Source organism: Schistocerca americana, unplaced genomic scaffold (genome assembly GCF_021461395.2).
Source record: "Schistocerca americana isolate TAMUIC-IGC-003095 unplaced genomic scaffold, iqSchAmer2.1 HiC_scaffold_355, whole genome shotgun sequence".
Lineage (NCBI taxonomy): Eukaryota > Metazoa > Arthropoda > Insecta > Orthoptera > Acrididae > Schistocerca > Schistocerca americana.
This window is the reverse complement of record NW_025726077.1, coordinates 16036-22500: the sequence shown is the minus strand read 5'-3', so window position 1 is coordinate 22500 and position 6465 is coordinate 16036.

The following is a 6465-nucleotide window of genomic DNA, read 5'->3' as shown; positions in this document are numbered from 1 at the left end:
GCCGCCTCCGTCGGCCGGCGCGCCTGCCACTGGCCGCCCCCACCAGCCGGCTGTAGCGCGTGCGCCCACGCACCGCGCGGCCAGCACGCCGGAAGGCCCCCCCTCACCGGCCGGGGACGGTCCCACCCAGCCACCGCCGCGTATCGCTTCACACCCACATGCCATTCACGTTCGTGGGCATGGTGGGTATCGCTGAAACAACCGGTTGGTAGCTCAACCGATCGTCGCCATCACTGATTCACCTCTAGCGAGAACAACCGCACCACAACGGTTTACCAGTTCTTCATTTGCGTAACGTCACCAGCAAACGTAGACGTCCATCGCCATTTGCAAATTCAACGATTGTTGCATGCCTGTGTCAGGTGTCACGACACACTATGTCTGCCCACATACACGCAACAACATGTGCACGCTTCGCGAACACGTGGAAGGTGGCCCCCGTACGTATGCGATGTCCATTGCGCGAACGACTGTCAACCGGCCTCTGTCGCATGTCGCAGATGTGGAACGCAGTGCACCATGCTATCACGGTGTGTGAGAAGAGACGACTACGTCTGACAACACGCGCCACTACATCAACAGACGGCTCATGCTGATCGCCATCCACGGCATACCATACTGCAATCCAGCTCTTATAGGGAGACGACACGTAGCTGAGTGCACAATATTTGGACCGTATGGTTCGCCGTTGTTGGCGCAGTCGTGGTACGGTCACACATGTACCACGATGTATCATTCAGTACATGAGGACCAATGTGCGGTACAGTGTGTGATTTGGACGTACAACATCAGCGGACAGTTGCCACAAGCCGTACCACAACGTAGGCTGTGCTTCGCCATGCGAATGCCAATGAACAACTGCGAAGGGCATTGAGCATGTACGTCCTGCCGCCATCCGCATTACAGTGTATAGCTGCAAGGTGTTTAACATGAAGCGATACTCTGGGGACCGGGCAGTGCGAGTAGCAAACTATATTGCGGGGGTTGCAGTTAGGCAACACTACACTAATTTAACGCGTCGTATGACAATTACAGAGCAGGTTAAGGCCCAACGTGTGTTGGGTTAAGGCCCAACGTGTGTTGGGTTAAGGCCCAACGTGTGTTGGGTTAAGGCCCAACGTGTGTTGGGTTAAGGCCCAACGTGTGTTGGGTTAAGGCCCAACGTGTGTTGGGTTAAGGCCCAACGTGTGTTGGGTTAAGGCCCAACGTGTGTTGGGTTAAGGCCCAACGTGTGTTGGGTTAAGGCCCAACGTGTGTTGGGTTAAGGCCCAACGTGTGTTGGGTTAAGGCCCAACGTGTGTTGGGTTAAGGCCCAACGTGTGTTGGGTTAAGGCCCAACGTGTGTTGGGTTAAGGCCCAACGTGTGTTGGGTTAAGGCCCAACGTGTGTTGGGTTAAGGCCCAACGTGTGTTGGGTTAAGGCCCAACGTGTGTTGGGTTAAGGCCCAACGTGTGTTGGGTTAAGGCCCAACGTGTGTTGGGTTAAGGCCCAACGTGTGTTGGGTTAAGGCCCAACGTGTGTTGGGTTAAGGCCCAACGTGTGTTGGGTTAAGGCCCAACGTGTGTTGGGTTAAGGCCCAACGTGTGTTGGGTTAAGGCGCAACATAGGTTAGGTTAAGGCGCAACATAGGTTAGGTTAAGGCGCAACATAGGTTAGGTTAAGGCGCAACATAGGTTAGGTTAAGGCGCAACATAGGTTAGGTTAAGGCGCAACATAGGTTAGGTTAAGGCGCAACATAGGTTAGGTTACGGCGCAACATAGGTTAGGTTAAGGCGCAACATAGGTTAGGTTAAGGCGCAACATAGGTTAGGTTACGGCGCAACATAGGTTAGGTTAAGGCGCAACATAGGTTAGGTTAAGGCGCAACATAGGTTAGGTTAAGGCGCAACATAGGTTAGGTTAAGGCGCAACATAGGTTAGGTTAAGGCGCAACATAGGTTAGGTTAAGGCGCAACATAGGTTAGGTTAAGGCGCAACATAGGTTAGGTTAAGGCGCAACATAGGTTAGGTTACGGCGCAACATAGGTTAGGTTAAGGCGCAACATAGGTTAGGTTAAGGCGCAACATAGGTTAGGTTAAGGCGCAACATAGGTTAGGTTATGGCGCAACATAGGTTAGGTTACGGCGCAACATAGGTTAGGTTACGGCGCAACATAGGTTAGGTTAAGGCGCAACATAGGTTAGGTTAAGGCGCAACATAGGTTAGGTTAAGGCGCAACATAGGTTAGGTTAAGGCGCAACATAGGTTAGGTTAAGGCGCAACATAGGTTAGGTTAAGGCGCAACATAGGTTAGGTTAAGGCGCAACATAGGTTAGGTTAAGGCGCAACATGGGTTAGGTTAAGGCGCAACATGGGTTAGGTTAAGGCGCAACATGGGTTAGGTTAAGGCGCAACATGGGTTAGGTTAAGGCGCAACATGGGTTAGGTTAAGGCGCAACATGGGTTAGGTTAAGGCGCAACATGGGTTAGGTTAAGGCGCAACATGGGTTAGGTTAAGGCGCAACATGGGTTAGGTTAAGGCGCAACATGGGTTAGGTTAAGGCGCAACATGGGTTAGGTTAAGGCGCAACATGGGTTAGGTTAAGGCGCAACATGGGTTAGGTTAAGGTACAATATGGGTTAGGTTAAGGTACAATATGGGTTAGGTTAAGGTACAATATGGGTTAGGTTAAGGTACAATATGGGTTAGGTTAAGGTACAATATGGGTTAGGTTAAGGTACAATATGGGTTAGGTTAAGGTACAATATGGGTTAGGTTAAGGTACAATATGGGTTAGGTTAAGGTACAATATGGGTTAGGTTAAGGTACAATACGGGTTAGGTTAAGGTACAATACGGGTTAGGTTAAGGTACAATACGGGTTAGGTTAAGGTACAATACGGGTTAGGTTAAGGTACAATACGGGTTAGGTTAAGGTACAATACGGGTTAGGTTAAGGCACTTGGGGGGGGGGGGGGCCCGGTTTGTTGATTGTGATTATCGTAAGTAAATGACTGCGGCATCATCTGATTTGCCACGTCAGGGTGCACCTTTGGCTCATAACAGGCGGCGCTCTGATTCCATGCTTGTGGCAGACCTGTGTCTTTCATTCCTGCCATTGTTTGTGTGGTGTGACAGGAGGCAGTATTGTGATGTTGGGTGCACCCCTGTCTGGGACATGTGTGGGTGTTGGTGGCTTAGCTGAGCAATGGTGGTTGTCGGAAGGGTGGGATATTCTGTTTTCCGAGTGGACCTCCCGGTCTGGTTATGATAGTGTGGATTGTCTAATGTGGCAGAGAGGATGCACTGGGTGTTGTTCCATGCTGGTGCTTACATATTGTCTGTGTGCCTGTTACAGGCAGAGAGTAGTGCGTGATAAGAGTGTCTGGCTGACGTGTGATTGTGAGCAGAGTCTTTCAGCATGTATACGGACAGGTCTATACATTATCTGTATTCTGATGGCTCTATCTATTACTAATCAGCGCCGTGTATACGTTTAATCCGGTTCCAGTCGAAACTATTGTATCTCTGTACATTAGTGACACGGCGAGCCCGCTATGTAGTTACTCGTCTCGGCAGCTTCCACCGGTGTATGGCAAATGATTATAAGGAATCAGTCTAGTCGTCAATACCGATAGTCTGACGTCACATGTCTGGGGTGGGGGACGCTGCGCCCTTCCGGTGGGTCATGGCCTAGGAAGACTCTTCCCACGCAGGGGGGCTTGGACTGTCATTGACTCTTCCGAGTAATATACTTGCCGTACGTTTTTGCGACTGCGAGTGCAACGCTCACCGGTACCGACATGGATGGAGCGCCTCCTAGCTGCCGCTGAGCATCTGCATTCGTACAGCGAGCAACGCGATCGCGTCTGTAGCTCGTACGTGGTACGGCTCGCAGCTCATGTATATGGACATTTTTTTTTTTTTTTTTTTTTTTTTTTTTTTTTTTTTTTTTTTTTTTTTTTTTTTTTTTTTTTTTTTTTTTTTTTTTTACATTTAACCACTTTCGAACCCACCGCCTTGATAACTATGGTGGGTTGTTAGCTTACTGACTTCAGTATGTCTGCAGCAAGTCATGGTCTCTTAGCCGTTGCAGATGCTCACAAATGGTTTGTTTGCGAGTAGCTGCACCGTTCCCGTCCCTAGCCACGTGGAGGCGGACCAGATCTGAGCTATTACATGCTGCATGCGTGGTTTGCTATTTCACTTACACAGTGTTATCATGTTAATAATATTTAATATAAAAAAAAAAAAAATAAAACTGAATAAAAAAAAAATAACAAAAATATTAACGTATTGATTTATAGGAAGCAAATATACAATATAGAACTACGTAGGATATCAAGGAAATATGAAACATCGTGATTTACAAAAGAAAAGAAAAAATAAAAGCACTATTACTTCACACAAATAGAATCAGAAAGATATTTACATCTATGAGAGTTGCTTATAGGAATTGCTTTGAAATTATAGCTTGGAATCTTGGTTAAAACAGAAAAGCACTGTTACTTTACACAATTAGAATAAGGATAATATTTACATCTATGAGAGTTGCTATAGGAGTTGCTTTGAGATTGTTGCTTAGAAGCTTGGTTAACACAATTACACAATTACACAATTACACAATTAGAATAAGGAAGATATTTACATCTATGAGAGTTGCTATAGGAGTTGCTTTGGGATTGTAGCTTAGAAGCTTGGTTAAAAACAGGGTCACATTCCTATTACAGACTACATTGTCTACTTCGGCAAGGGGCAGAGTCGCTGCCGTATTACAATTTGTTTACATACACCCTAGTCTCATTATATACTGTTTTAGAACATTTAATGTAATCCTTAATAATGTACTCATACTGGTATTAATCAAGGCCTGACACACTCTCTTATGACTAATAAAACTGATAACATGTTAACATATAAATTTTGAGATTGGTTATTGCAGCTAGCTTCAAACAGTTACTAATATTTACACAAATTTACTGATAGTCATACAATTGGTCTTCTAATGGGTCCTGGCCCCATCTAGTTAAAGACTGCACTACAAAGATATAAAACATTTTCATAGATGTAATACATAAAGGGGGGAATGTGGCTCTAGGTGGTGCAAGTATATGTAAGATATAAACATAAAGGTTCTAAGCAGAACACTTATATACAACACCATACAATTGGTCTTCTAAAGGGTCCTGGCACCATCTAGTTAAAACTGCATTAAAAAGATATAAAACATTTTAATAGATATAATACGTGAAGGGGGGAATGTGGCTCTGGGTATTGCAAGTATACGTATGATATAAACACTAAGGTTCTAAGCAGTACACTTATCTACAACACCCATAACAGCTGGCACAGGCCCTTCAAAAGTAGCTACTTTGGAAATTATAGTTCCTGTTCTGGGCATTACAAAAATAAAACAAATTTACTGATATTTATACAATCTTCCTTCTGTAGGGTCCTGCCACCATCTAGTTCCAATTGCATTTAAAAGATGTACAAAGAAAATTAATGATACACAAACATAAAAGGCTATCTGCAGTACAATTGTGTTTAATGCACATCACAGCAGGCACAGGCCCTTCAAGTACAGCTACTTTATGATATAGTACAATTACTAAGGGTGTAGTGGGTTTTTACGCCTTCAGACATTTCCAGATCTTTGTTTTGAGTCTGATTCAGTCCTTTCTAGTGTGGAGTTTTCCTATAGCTGATGAACCTTCATAATTAGTGCCAGGCTAGATGCTTCAATTTAGTCTCATTCTAGGTCCATTTCACTTTGTGTATCACTTTCAGAATTAGTATCAGTACTTGTTTCTGTAGTGTAATTTAGGCCTTGTGTACAATGATGTCTCTGTCTCCTACCATTGGGATTCTGCCTTCTAAAAAGGTCATACATTTCTGTAGAGACCTTGTCTGTTATGTCATTGAGTGTGTTCCATGAGTCTTGGTTACGTATTTGTTGTTTTATATGTGTGTCATCTAGAACTTGCCGTACATGCGTAAGGGTGTTACACGTAAGTGCGACATGTTCAGGGGTCCCCAGGTCCCCACAGACACACATATCACTCTCGGCTAATCCAACACGTGTTAAATGTACTGGATACGGCCCATGACCCGTTAAAAAGTGGACCATCCCACGGCTTGGGTCCACATGTGTTAGTCTCAGCCTCTCCTCAATATCTGGAAAAAAGGAATAGACGCGACGCCCCTTATCTGAAGAGTCCCATTCCCTTTGCCATGTTACATTACGCCATTTTTTGAGTCCCAGTCTGTCCCTGATCTCTTCCCCAGTTATCTCCCGCACCTTATCTCCTCTTCGTTTTTGAAGCCAATAGGAGGCAGCCCTATATTTTATTGTGATGTCAATGGGGTAGATTCCCATGACCACACACAGGGCTTCCGCAGATGTCGTGCTGAAAGCGCCAGTCATTCTCAGTAGCGTACTTCTCTGTCCTCTTCTAATTAGAGTTTTATTGGTTTGCAACAAT